Source organism: Rhinopithecus bieti, unplaced genomic scaffold (genome assembly GCF_001698545.2).
Source record: "Rhinopithecus bieti isolate Rb0 unplaced genomic scaffold, ASM169854v2 scaffold_4967, whole genome shotgun sequence".
Classification (NCBI taxonomy): domain Eukaryota; kingdom Metazoa; phylum Chordata; class Mammalia; order Primates; family Cercopithecidae; genus Rhinopithecus; species Rhinopithecus bieti.
The window spans coordinates 509395-523361 of NW_016804726.1; the positions used below are offsets into that span (position 1 = coordinate 509395).

The 13967-nt window shown below is 41.4% G+C and overlaps 1 protein-coding gene and 1 pseudogene across 2 annotated transcripts in view; both read right to left on the reverse strand.

The window, feature by feature from the left end:
- MRTFA (myocardin related transcription factor A) overlaps positions 1 to 13967 on the reverse strand; it is a 224828-nt gene that overhangs the window by 165363 nt on the left and 45498 nt on the right. The gene's annotated exons all lie outside the window — the stretch shown is intronic.
- LOC108528454 (60S ribosomal protein L4-like) lies at positions 7395 to 8802 on the reverse strand (annotated as a pseudogene).

Here is a 13967-nt window from a genome sequence, read left to right on the forward strand (position 1 = left end):
ACAGAAAAATGAAATGATAAACCCAAATATAACTTACGACATACTGCCGTTATTTGCATCAGATTTCAAGAAAGAATATTGTAAGTAAGTTGAAAGTTTCCCTCTTCATTCCACTGTGCTATCTTCTCCTTCAGAAATAAATATCTTGCTGAAGGTAATATAGTTTATTTTAATACACATCTTAATTTTGCAGCATACATATGTTTTCCATAGACAACACAGTATTGGATTGACTGATGTGTTTGTTTAAAAGATGGGGTCTCACTATGCTGTCCAGGCTAGACTGGAACTCCTGGGCTCAAGCAATTGTCCCATCTCATCCTTTCATCTCAGCCTCCCAAGTAACGGGGACTATAGGCATGTTTTTATTTTGTCTTAAATGATCATAAGAGGTATCACATTTAACTTTTGCTTTTATTTTATTTTATTCTTTCTTTTTTTTTAAATAAGAGAAACAGGCTCTCACAACATTACTCAGGTTGGTCTTGAACTCCTGGCCTCAAGCAATCTTCCCACCTCAGCCAAAGCACTGGGATTACAGGCATGAGCCACCATGCCAAGCCACTTGCTTTCTTTTTTCTCAACATAACGCTTCCAGGATGTATCTATGTTGACACATGTAGACGCAATTTGCCCATGCTAACTGTACTAGAGTAACAGGTTGCATTAAAATGCCACTGCTTGCTTATCCATTTCTCTATAGTTTCCAAATATTTTCCTATCATAAATATAAATGAAATTAAAACGCATGTACATGGTTCCTTTTGTGTAAATGGAAGGTTCACCATTTATGCAAAAGATATATAAAATGTATATTCTGAACTGCTGGTTCATAGGATATACCCATCACCTTCACAAAATCTTGCCAAAAACTTTCTACAGAGCTCTAACTTACACACCCATCAGCAGTGTATTAGGGTTTCTCTTTTCCCACAGCCTTGGTAGTATTAGATTTTATAATATTTGCAAAATGTAAGTGTGTAAAATAGTATCCCATTGTTTGAGAAAGAGCCAACTTTATAGTTTTATGAGGCATATGGGCTTTACCTTCTGTAATATTTCTAGTTCTAGATTATAATACATATAATATATATACAACTTATTCCTTTCTTGTGGGCATCCATAGAGTCAGACGCTATGGAATTTTACACCTAACATTTAATTCTTCAATACAAAAAAAAGTTTTCTTCGCAATTATGATTTCCAAGTTGACATAAGCCTTTAGAGAAATGATGATACGGAGTATCTTTAATCAAGGCATTCCATGTATCAGAATTTCACATAGCTCTACTCAGCAAAAAAGATAGGTATCTTACCCATACAGATAATTTGGTCCTACTTGTTAGACAATAGCTTTACTGGTATATAATTCACATACTATAAAATTCAGCCTTTCAAAGTATACAACTCAGTGGATTTCAGTGTAATTCGCAAAGCTGGGGAACCATCACTACTAGCTAACACATCTTCTTTAACTTAAAAAGAAACCCCATTCCTTTTAAGTGGTCACTCTCCATTCCCCTCTCTTCCAGCCCCCAGCGACTACTAATCTACTTTCTGTCTCTATGGATTTGCCTATCCTGGACATTTCACATAAATGGGATCATACACTATGTGCTCCTTTATGACAGGCTTCTTTCACTTAGCATAATGTTTTCAAGGTTTATCCATGTTGAAGCATGTATTGGTACACCATTCCTTTTCATTGCCAAATAATATTCAACTGTATAGCTATACCACATTTTATTTATCCACTCATCAGCTGATGGGCATTTGGACTGTTCCATTTCTTCCCATTATGAATAATGCTATTATGAATATTCATGTACAAGTTTCTGTGTTGGTATATTTTTTCAATTCTCTTGAGTATATAATGATGAGAGGAATTGCTGGTCACATGGTAACTCTACATTATGCCATCTGACTTTAACACTAAGCAAATTTTAGCACTATGACATACAACAGGGTGCTGAATTCCTATGAGTCGCTTTAATCCTCTTCCCAAAAAAACTCATCAATTTGCTCTTATTCAGTCTTAAAAAAACTTCCCTAGGTTACTTCCTTCGATACAGTCACAGAACAAAGCTTTTAACTTTATACACATACATACATACACACAGACACACACACACACCCACACACACACCCTTCTCTACAATGTAAAGCAGTCTAACTTTGATTCCCTGGGAAACTGCACTGTTTGTTCAAAAATCAAGGTAAACCTAACACATGAATATCATTAGCTCCTTTAAGGTTACAATTAAAGTCGCCCAGAAGTCAGTTCATTATGTTATACAGACAGAGTATGCACATTACGGTTCTTTCTGTATGAAAAAAAGGAAGGCTGATGGCAATCTGACCATGAGTACACAGGGGTGAGCTGAACAGTGCCCTTAGGTACTACAATGGTAAGAGTCTCATTGGAGTGAAGCAGCTAATAGATTTAGAGCACCTCCACGTCTTCTGCCAAATGAGGCAAAATAAAGTAAAAAGTCTTTAACAAATGGGACTATGAAAGAGTCTGAAAAGCCTGAGAGCTACAAAAGAGCTCTACTACTAATATGCTTCCCTGATTAAAAAAACAGAGCTTTGTTTTGCCTATAACAGATGTCTATCAATCCTCCCATAACTTGAAGGCAAATACAGTCATATGACAGCTCATTAGCATTTCAGAGAAAAAACCTATGATATTTAGTGAAAAACAAAATGTGTAATAATGAAACCATAGCTCCCTATGTGACACTAGGGGCCCAGCTCACAAACTAGGCAGTCAGAACTTTGGTAACCTTATCTGTTCTAAAGCTAAATTTTCCTGAAGTGCCTCAAGACCAAAGAAGAGGACAATTCCCCAGCTTTACCTCTGGCTGGATTAGGCACATTCAAGCCACAAAACATAATACAAAGAGAATGCTGCAACCAATCAGCCTTGCAATTCAAGGAAAGCACAGGAAAGCAGAATCAAAAGACTCTCTACGTCAGGGGTTCCCAATTCCCAGTACGTGGCCTGTAGGAACCAGGCCACACAGCAGGAGTGAGACTCTGTCTCAAAAAAAAGACAAAAAGTCAGGTCTCTTGGGCTGGGCACAGTGGCTCAAACCTTAATCCCAGGCCACAGAGCAGGAGTGAGGAGAGCAACTATTACCACCTGAGCTCCACCTCCTGTCAGATCAGCAGCGGCATTAGATTCTCATAGGCAGCATTAGATTCTCATAGCAGCACAAGCCCTACTGTGAAATGCACATACAAGGGATCTAGGTCTAGATTGCACCTTCCTTACGAGAATCTAATGCCTGATGATCTGAGGTGGAAGAGCTTCATCCCAAAACCTTGCCCCCGCTGCTCTGGTCCATGGAAAAACTGTCTTCCACGAAACTGGTCCCTGGTGCCAAAAACGTTGGGGACCACTGCTCTAAGTGGATCATAAGATCATAACCACAAAGCAATTCACAGAAAGTGCACAGGATGAGGTGCTCATCTCCAGTTTTCTCCCCATAGTGGTATATATAGTACTTGTCATCTGCACAGTACTTTGTATGTCGAGACTACTTTATAATCACAATTCTGGAATTATTTCATCACAATAATTGAGTGTGACAGATTAAAATTCACTGTCCTTCTTCTAAGCATTCAGATTACAGTAGATGGGAAAAAATCAGAATGACAGAACAGAAAAACAGACTCTTACGGTCTCAAAACCTTGTCAAAGAGATGACAGAATTTCTGAATTTTAGGGTTTGAAGAAATCTAAAGTATCCAATGGTTTCAGATGCTGAAGAAACTAAAGTTCAGAAGGGTCGTAAGCAATTTGCCCAAGGTCTCCAAGTAAGAAAGCGGCAAAGCCAGGAGAACCCAGATGTCATGACTTCCAAGTCAGCCTTTCCATACATACTACTATAGCGCCTTTTCCAAAAGCAAATAATAAAATAGATGCGGAGGATCCTGAGCTGTCTGGCTCAGCATATTATCTTATCTTTTAAAATGCTAAGAATACAAAACATTAGCCGGGCATGGTGGCGGGCGCCTGTAGTCCCAGCTACTCGGGAGGCTGAGGCAGGAGAATGGTGTGAACCCGGGAGGCGGAGCTTGCAGTGATCCGAGATGGCGTCACTGCATTCTAGCCTGGGCGACAGAGCAAGATTCCATCTCAAAAAATAAAAAATAAAAAAAATAAAATGCTAAGTCTCAGCCAGGTGCAGTGGCTCACGCCTGTAATCCCAGCACTTTGGGAGGCTGAGATGGGAGGATCACCAGAGGTTGGGAGTTTGAGACCAGCCGGACCAACATGGAGAAACCCCGTCTCTACTAAAAATGCAAAATTAGCCGGGTGTGGTGGCGCACGCCTGTAATCCCAGCTACTTGGGAGGCTGAGGCAGGAGAATCACTTGCACCTGAGAGACGGAAGTTGTGGTGAGCCAAAATCGCACCGTTGCACTCCAACCTGGGCAACAAGCGCGAGACTCCATCTCAAAAAAAAAAAACAAAAAGTCAGGTGTCTTGGGCTGGGCACAGTGGCTCAAACCTTAATCCCAGCACTCTGGGAGGCTGACGGGGGTGGATCACTTGAGGTCAGGAGTTTGAGACCAGCCTAGCCAACACAGTAAAACCTCATCTCTACTAAAAATACAAATATTAGCTGGGCATGGTGACACACGCCTGTAGTCCCAGCTACTTGAGAGGCTGCAGTGGTAGGATTGCTTGAATCCGGGAGGTGGAGGTTGCAGTGAGCCAAGATCATACCACTACACTTCAGCCTGGGCAAAAGAACAAGACTCTATCTCAAAAAAAAAAGTCAAGTCTCTCCTCATATTCACTTACTAAAAAACAAAAATATTACAACAAGTCCAGAGAAGTAATCACTTCTGCCAATCTGAAGGGAAGAGGAAACAAGGCAGTCCAGGCCTCAATACTGCTGAGCAGGAAGGCTCCATGGTATAACTTGTTCTAGATGTCCGAGGTCGATGATTACTACTTTAATTTTTAACTCGTATGCAAAACATTATATAAACTTTTTTTTAAAATCCCATAGGCTAAATTTATAACAGAAAGTAATATATGCTGTATGATTCCACTTATATGAGGTACCTAGAGTGGTCAAAATCACAGACACAAAGTAGAATGGTAGTTTCCAGGGGGAAGGAGGAGGAGGAGGGAATAGGGGCTTACTTGTTTAACGGGTGTAAAGTTTCAGTTTTACAAGCTGAAAAGAGTTCTGGAGATGGATGGTGATGATAGTTGCATAACATTATGAATGTATATAATACCACTGAACTATATACTTAAAATTATTAAGATGGTAAATTTCATGTGTATTTTACCACGATAAATGAAAGTAGGGGAAAGAAAGTAATAGTGAGGACGACATGACCAGAGTAACATTTTAAAAGCATGAATTAGACAGCTAAAAGAACAGAGCTAGGTGATGGCAGGGGATGAGAGGCAGCAGAGAATGCAATTTAGGAGGTTACTGGCGAAGTCTGAGAGAGAGATGAAGGTGGCTTAGCCAAGGGCAACAGTTGGGCAGAGAGAGACAGTAAGACTTGGGATATATTTTAAAGCCTTAGTTAAAATTTCATGAACATACATCCTAACACAGTATTTTTAACTGCAATTCGTAATACACTGGTCACAGAATCAACATGCCAGGCCAACATCAACATTTTGCAATTAAATAAAATGGAATAAAATAGAAACAACCAGATTGCACTGCACCTAATAAGGGTAAGTATTATTTCATGAAACTTTTGTTTTAGATATCGATATACTTATGCATGTATTGGGTCTCAATGTAAATACATCTTGAACTATGACCCACAGCCAAAAATGTTTGAGAAACATTGCCCTAGAGACTGATAAAATGGTAGGTGGAAGTTGAGAATAAATATATTTTTTTTAATCTTTGTCAAAGTCCCATACTAGCCTCAAGTGAAACAAGCTACAACAAGTTAAATTACATCCTAATGAAATCTTATTGATCTGCCAAACAAATAATACATCAATCACTGCTCTTAAAAAAAAAAAAAAAAAAAAGGAAGAGAAGGGCCGGCGCAGTGGTAGCCTGTAATCCCAGCCACTTTGGGAGGCGAGACGGGAGATCACCGAGTCAGCAAGATCGAGACCCATCCTGGCTAACAGGTGAAACCGTCTCGTACTAAAAATCACAAACAAAGAGCCGGGGCAAGGTGGCGGCGGCCTGTAGTCCCAGCTACTCGGAGGCTGAGGCAGGAGAATGGCGTAACCCGGGAGGCGGAGCTTTGCGTGAGCTGAGATCTGGCACTGGCACTCCAGCCTGGGCGACAGAGCGAGACTCGTCTCAAAAAAAAAAAATAAATAAAATAAATAATAAATAAATAAATAAATACTAAAAATAAAGACATCCAGAGACCCCGAAGGAAAGAAAGAAAGAACAGGACACAACAACTATCCAGCATCACCTGGAATGCAGGGCACAAATTGTATTTATTTTCCATCAACCATGAGGATGACCACAAGATACTAAAGAATATATGCCAATTTTTTTTTTTTGAGACTGGAGTCTTGCTTTGTCCCCAGGCTGGCGTGCGGCAGTGGGTGGGCGATCTAGGGCTCACTGGAAAGCTCCGCCTCGCCAGGTTCACGCCATTCTAACCTGCCCTCAGCCCTCCCCAGTAGTTCTGCTACGGCGCACGCCACGCCCACGGTCACCGGCCTAATTTTTTGTATTCAAATTTTTTTTTTTTAGTAGAGATGGGGTTGTCACTGTGTACGCAGGATGGTCTCGTTTCCTTGACTTCGTGATCCACTCGCCTCCGGCCCTCCCCCAAAGTGCTGGGATTACAGGCGTGAGCCACCGCGCCCGGCCTATGCCAATTTTCTTTAACCAGTAAACCACCCTAGCCATTCAACTACTCTTAATTTTAGAGGTTAAACCCTACCAAAACACATTCTTAATGGCAAACACCCTCAGAATCTTCAGGACAAAACCTTACTCTCCCAACTGAGAAAATATGGCCTAATTCCCCTTGAATAATTCAGAGATTACATACTACAGCTCTGAAGGATTCATTCAAAAAGCTTCCTGCCATGAGCAATAACTTTTTTTTTTCATTGATCAGGTCTTTATTTAAAATAAGCTGTCCAGGCCGGGCGCGGTGGCTCAAGCCTGTAATCCCAGCACTTTGGGAGGCCGAGGCGGGTGGATCACGAAGTCAGGAGATCAAGACCATCCTGGCTAACATGGTGAAACCCAGTCTCTACTAAAATACAAAAAACTAGCCGGGCATGGTGGCGGGCGCCTGTAGTCCCAGCTACTCGGAGACTGAGGCGGGAGAATGGCGTGAACCCGGGAGGCGGAGCTTGCAGTGAACCGAGATCGCGCCACTGCACTCCAGCCTGGGCGACACAGCAAGACTCCGTCTCAAAAAAATAAAATAAAATAAAATAAAATAAGCTGTCCAAAATTATTCGACCTTTATGGAATAAACCAACAGTTTATGCAGCAGGCTTCGTTTCCTCTGTGGTAAGGTTTTTTTCAGCTGCTGACGTCTTGGTTGGTAGCTGCTGCCCTTTTTCCCACCAGAGGTTTCTTCTGCTTAACACCAACAACCTTCTTTCCTTTCTTCCCTACCACAGGCTTCTTGACTGCAATCCCCTTTCTCATCTGATTCGGCCTCTAGTGCTTCTGCTGCTGCTGCTGCTGCTGCCACTGCCGCCGCTGCCACCGCTGCCTCCTCCACCCGGAGTTTATGATTGCTGGACTGGCAAAGAATGGTGTTTCAGTGCATGGTCTTTGCATATGGGTTTAGTTTTAACATGATTCTCAGGTTTTCCAGGAGGTTCTTCCTCAGGACTCTACAATGAATCTTCCTGCAACATGCTTGAAGGGCTTTGGATGTCTGGGCTTTTCAAGATTCTGCTAAGGTCTGTATTGATCATCTTGTGCATGGAAAGACAGCAGTTACTCTTGAGGAAGCAGCTTTACACCAAGTGCCACACAATTCTCTAACTTCTAGAAAGAACTTTCAGTCCAAATGCAGAAACGTCCCACATGCCCATCAGGGGCAAGTTTCAAAATGTTCAGTTTGCTTACCATTAAGCAGAGTAATTCCAGGAATGTTTCTCAAGGCTTTGACAATATGATCATCTTCATTATAGATGATGCAGGGTCCCTTGTGCTGGATACAATGGTTTCTCATTTTGCCCTTGCCAGCTCTCATTTGCTGAGAGGTATAGCCCTTTTTTGTATCATCCAGGCTTTAAGTTTCTTACGTAGCAAAACAGCTTCCTTGATTGTCTTATAGCCTTCAACTTTATCTCTGACCACCAAAAAAAGTTCAGGAACTTCCTTAATATGATGACCTTTAGACATGACCAGCACTGGTAAGGCAGAGGCACCCAGGGGAGAACAGATAGCATATCGTTTTTTGGGCTGTGTTCACTCTACAGTGCCAACAGTGCCAGGTTTTGGTTGCTGCAAACACGTGGCCTCCATGACAGATATTTCCAAAAGCACCCTGGCCAGAACAGTGAGTCCCACCACCTCAAACTCTGGGAATGTGAGACCCAACTCTGCCAGTACCTCAACACTCAGTACTGGTCTGATGACCTGCTAATTCACTAACAAGATAGGGCTGTCTGTTGTTTTTGTGCAAGCTGGTGTGAACAAAGTTCATAATATCTGGTGGAACAGGAGCCTTGAATGCAGGAAGCAACGTGACATTTTTGCCAGATGACTTCCCTTTTTCAGAGTACACTGATAACAGTGGATGAGCACATGCCATGGAAAGGTAAGAAGGCCACACTCCAACATTTTTTTTTTGAGATGGAGTCTCGCTCTGTCGCCCAGGCTGGAGTGCAGTGGTGCGATCTCGGCTTACTGAAACCTCCGCCTCCTGGGTTCAAGCGACTCTCCTGCCTCAGCCTCCTGAGTAGCTGGGATTACAGGCATGCACCACCACACCCAGACAATTTTTGTATTTTTAGTACAGATGCGGTTTCACCATGTTGGTCAGGCTGATCTTGAACTCCTGACCTTGTGATCCACCCGCTTTGGCCTTCCAAAGTGCTGGAATTACAGGCGTGAGCCACCACGCCCAGGCTCAACATTTTTTATAACTAAGATAAAACATTATCTACTGATTTACCAAAGTGTTTAGCTTAATTTCACAACAGTGACGCTATTGGCATTTTGGGTGAACAATTCTGAGTTTTCTCCACCAAATGCCAGTGGTGCATCCCCCACCCACAGTCACTTAACAACCGAAAATGCCTCCATATATTTCCAAATACCCTTTGGATATATGGTACCTTCCCCACTGAGAACCACTGAAAAATTTAGTTGGTAACTGTCCTTAGATGAATAGATTGGCATTTAATGAACTGTGGCCTCCAATTCAGGTCAGAGATGTAAGGTAGTAACAGTGTCTTGAATTTAACCATTTCCAACATACATATTAAGATCATATAGTCTGAGCCAGGTGCATTGGCTCACACCTATAATCCCAATGCTTTGAAAAGCCAAAGCCAGAGGACTGCTCGAGCCCAGGAGTTCAAGACCACCCTGGGCAACACAGTGAGACTCCATCTCCACAAAAAACTTAAAAATCAGCCAGGCATAGTGGCACATGCCTGCAATCCTAGCTACTGAGGAGACTAAGGCAGGAGAACTGCTGGAGTCCAGGAGTGCAAAGCTGCTGTGAGCTATGACGGAGCCACTGTATTCCAGCCTGGGGCAACAGAATAAGACCTTGTCCCTGGAAAAAAAAAAAAAAAAAAAGGTCATATAGTCTGAGGTAGAAATAATATTTATCATTTTTTTTCATAGCACTAGACAGTGCCTAAGTGTTACATTCAAAGTAATATGCAGCAAATGTAGACATGGTGGGGCGGGGGGTGTATGGTTAACATATGGATCCTACAAGTAACCTAAAAAAGTGAATCTAAATTTCCCCCCAAGATTGGGACAGAGACAATTACAGAAGGAATGTCTATGATTATTTCCCTGAGCAATGTCTATGAGGTACATTTATATGTTTATGTATACATGTACAGCATATAAAGGAAAAAGTCACTGCCTATTACGTGACAAGTTTTATCAGACTGAGAATAATAATATACAGGCTTACTGAATATCTGTGACCAGAAAAAGTGCCAAATGCCTATGTAATCCTCATAAAAACTTATATGGTATTACTATTCCATTTTACAAAGGAGAATACTGAAGTACAGAGAGGTTAAGTAACTGCTGAGCCAGGGTTCAAACTCAGACAATTCTAGACCCCTCAGTAAGAGCTGTATTGTTCCAAGGGATACATGAAAAGACTGGAGGAAGGAATTTTAAAAGCAGGAAAGAACTTGTCTGAAAACTATGAAAAATGTTAATAATGTCTACTAAAGTACAACTGTGAAAGGGTTGTCAGCAAAAATTTCTTATGACCCAAGGAAAACTAGATTTACATCCCAAGGCTCTTAAGCAACTGTATTTAAACTCTACACTTAAAAATTCACATTACAAGGCTAGGCACGGTGGCTCATGCCTTTAATCCCAGCAATTTGGGAGGCCGAGGCAGGCAAATCACAAGATCAGGAGTTCAAGACCAGCCAGACCAACATGGTGAAACCACATCTCTAAATACAAAAATTAGCCAGGCATGGTGGCATGCGCCTGTAATCCCAGCTACTCAGGAGGCTGGGGCAGGAGAATTGCTTGAACCCAGGAATCAGAGGTTGCAGTGAGCCAAGATCATGCCACTACACTCCAGCCTGGATGACAGAGCAAGACTCCGTCTCAAAAAAAAAAAAAAAAAATTCACATTACAAAGAAGCTCAAATTAAATGAATTCTGAACTTCATTTTTTTGCATTTTTCGCATATTGTCTTCCACATAATACTCAATTTTTAAACACTGTTAGCCAGGCTAGTTTGTTACTCTAAGAAGACGTATTGCTACTGTGACAACTACATGGTACTTCTATACAAGAGATATCAAAAGTAAATAATTAGTATGGCTCTACAGATTATGTATCACAAACGGAAAAAGACAGTTTACAATGGATAAATCTGGCAGACAGGAACTCAACCAAATGATGAGATTTAACATCACCATTAAGGAAACAAACCAACATGGCAGGTAGGCCTTTAAAAAGCTCAAGTGTAGCCGGGCGTGGTGGCTCATGCCTGCAATCCCAGCACTTTGGGAGGTCGAGGTGGGTGGATCAAGAGCTTAGGAGTTTGAGATCAGCCTGGTCAACATAGTGAAACCCGTCTCTACTAAAAATACAAAACTTAGCCAGACATGGTGGCACACACCTGTAATCCCAGTTACTCAGCAGGCTGGGGCACGAGAATGGCTTGAACCCAGGAGGCGGAGGTTGCAGTGAGCCAAGATCACACCATTGCACTCCAGCCTGGGTAACAGAGCAAGACTCCGTCTTAAAAAAAAAAAAAAAAAAGGAAAAGCTCAAATGTACGACAATATTCACATCTTTTACTGAGCATCTGAATACTTATGCACAGAGCAGAGTTCTCCAAATTAGCTAATACCTGATCTGTATACACACACAAGAAATAACCAATAAATTATTCCCTTTAAAAATAAATGAATAGCAGCTGGGCACGGTGGCTCACGCCTGTAACACCACCACTTCAGGAGGCCAAGGCAGATGGATCACAAGGTCAAGAAATCAAGACCATCCCGGCCAACATGGTGAAACCTCATCTCTACTAAAAAAAATACAAAAAATTAGCCAGGTGTAGTGGCACACCCCTGTAGTCCCAGCTACTCGGGAAGCTGAGGCATAATTGCTTGAACCTGGGAGGCAGAGGTTACAGTGAACTGAGATCGCGCCACTGCACTCCAGCCTAGCGACAGAGCGAGGCTCTATCTCAAAAAAATAAATAAATAAATAGCAAATGAAGTGAAAAGAAAACCCAGAATAACGAGCTCTTACTGAGAGGCCTGAGGCATTATAAGATAACAACTTTCAAAGAAAAAAATAACTCTGAATAAAAGCTAAATCCCTTCTTTTCAAGGTTACACTTTTTAAAAAGTGTTGAGAAAATGTAGTAAAATAACAAATGAGTGGTATGTTTGACCAGTAATAAGAAACATATAAAGAAGAAGAGGAAAGAAGAGGTGTAATATGCAGAGTGGTGGAAAACTTCATGAGTGGAAGAAGATTAAATCTGATGCAGAACTTAATAAAATGTGTGCCTTACTTCAAAGGAAGTTAAAAAGTGGTGTTTACATGGGATCTTTTTGGGGCACTGGAAATGTAATACTGGAGTGGGGCAATGGTTGCACATCTCCACAAAATTACTAAAAATAAACTGTACACTTCAAACAGGCAAATTCTGTAGTATATAAATTACACCTCAATAAAGTTATTTTTAAAGAACTAATATTTGTTCAACAAAGAAGGAAAATTATATTAAGTTTATCTCACTAAACCATAAAAGGAAGTGGCCAAGAGGAAAAGTACAGTAATTCATTCAATAGACAGAAAAATAAACATGGAAAAATGCATAGATTAAGAAATGTTAATGTGTCCACCTCAGCCCGTTAAAGGACAGTATAGTATCAGGTAATTCTGCTGCTCTTAACCAGATTTTTTTCACCTTTCACAGATATATGCACAAGTCCAAAGGAGAAGGAAGATTTCAGTTTAATTGCATATCACCTAGGAGAGAGCTGAACAATTTATTCTGACCCCAGCTATTGCATGACTGAAAACATAGAGATGGTATCTCCCAGGAGAGAAGAATTTCAAGAGAAAATGTAAAAACAGAAAATCAAATTTATAATTGTTTTAAAAGAACGTGTGGACCAGGCATGGTGGCTCACGCCTGTAAATGCAAACACTTTGGGAAGCCGGGGTAGGAGAATCACTTGAGGCCAGGAGTTCAAGACCAACCCGGACAACACAGTGAGACGTCAGTCTCTACAAAAAAAATTTTGTTTTTTTTTAATTAGCCAGGCATGGTGGCACATGCCTGCAGTCCTAGCTACTCTGGAGGCTGAGGCAGAAGGATCACTTGAACCCAGGAGTTCAAGGCTACAGTGAACTGTAATTGTTCCACACTGCAATTCACCTTGGGTAACAAATCAAGATCCTGCCTCTTAATAAAAAAAAAAAAAAAAAAAAGCGATTTTTAATTTTTTTTTTTTTTTTTTTTTTTTTTTTGAGACAGGGTCTCACTCTGTCACCCAGGCTGGAGTGCAGTGATGCAATCACAGCTCACTACAGCCTCTACTTCCCAGGCTCAAGCAATCCTCCCACCTCAGCCTCTCTAGCAAATGGGACTACAGGCACATGTCACCATGCCCGGCTAATTTTTCTGGTGCTTTTGTAGAGACAGGGTTTCAACATGTTGCCCAGGCTGGTTTCAAACTCCTGGATTCAAGCAATTCATCCATCTCAGCCTCCCAAAGTGCTGGGATTACAGGCATGAACTACCACACCCAGCCTGGTAATTTCTTTACAAGCATAATGACAACAGTCAATTCCCTCAACCAGGTGAAACAGCCAAATGGGGAATTTTCTTGGTATTTTTGGAGAAGATTAATTTGCATTGGCTCAGGGACTTTTGCAGAAGTTTCCCAAAACAGCAGTACTGTACTTTTTTACTCCATTTGCAGATACAGAGATCAAGCAAAACTGCACCTATAAACAACCCCAATCCACATGTGCTTTGAGCTCTGAAAATATTAACCTACACTGACATCTCCTGCACCAACTTCAGCAAATCCTAGGTCAAGAGTCTCAACTTCCCAAAACAGCACAGGTGTCTCTAATTTCAGACCTGCTAGTCTCCACCCTGCCTTTGGCTAATCAGTAGCAAGCCCCCCAAAAAAGAAAACTAACTCATATAATTATTTTCTTTCCTTCTCCAGAAAACAAATGAAATAACATGAAACACTACACAATTCTATATCCTCTAAATGGCTATTATAAACAGTTCAAGACACTGAGTCATGGGCCGGGCGCGGTGGC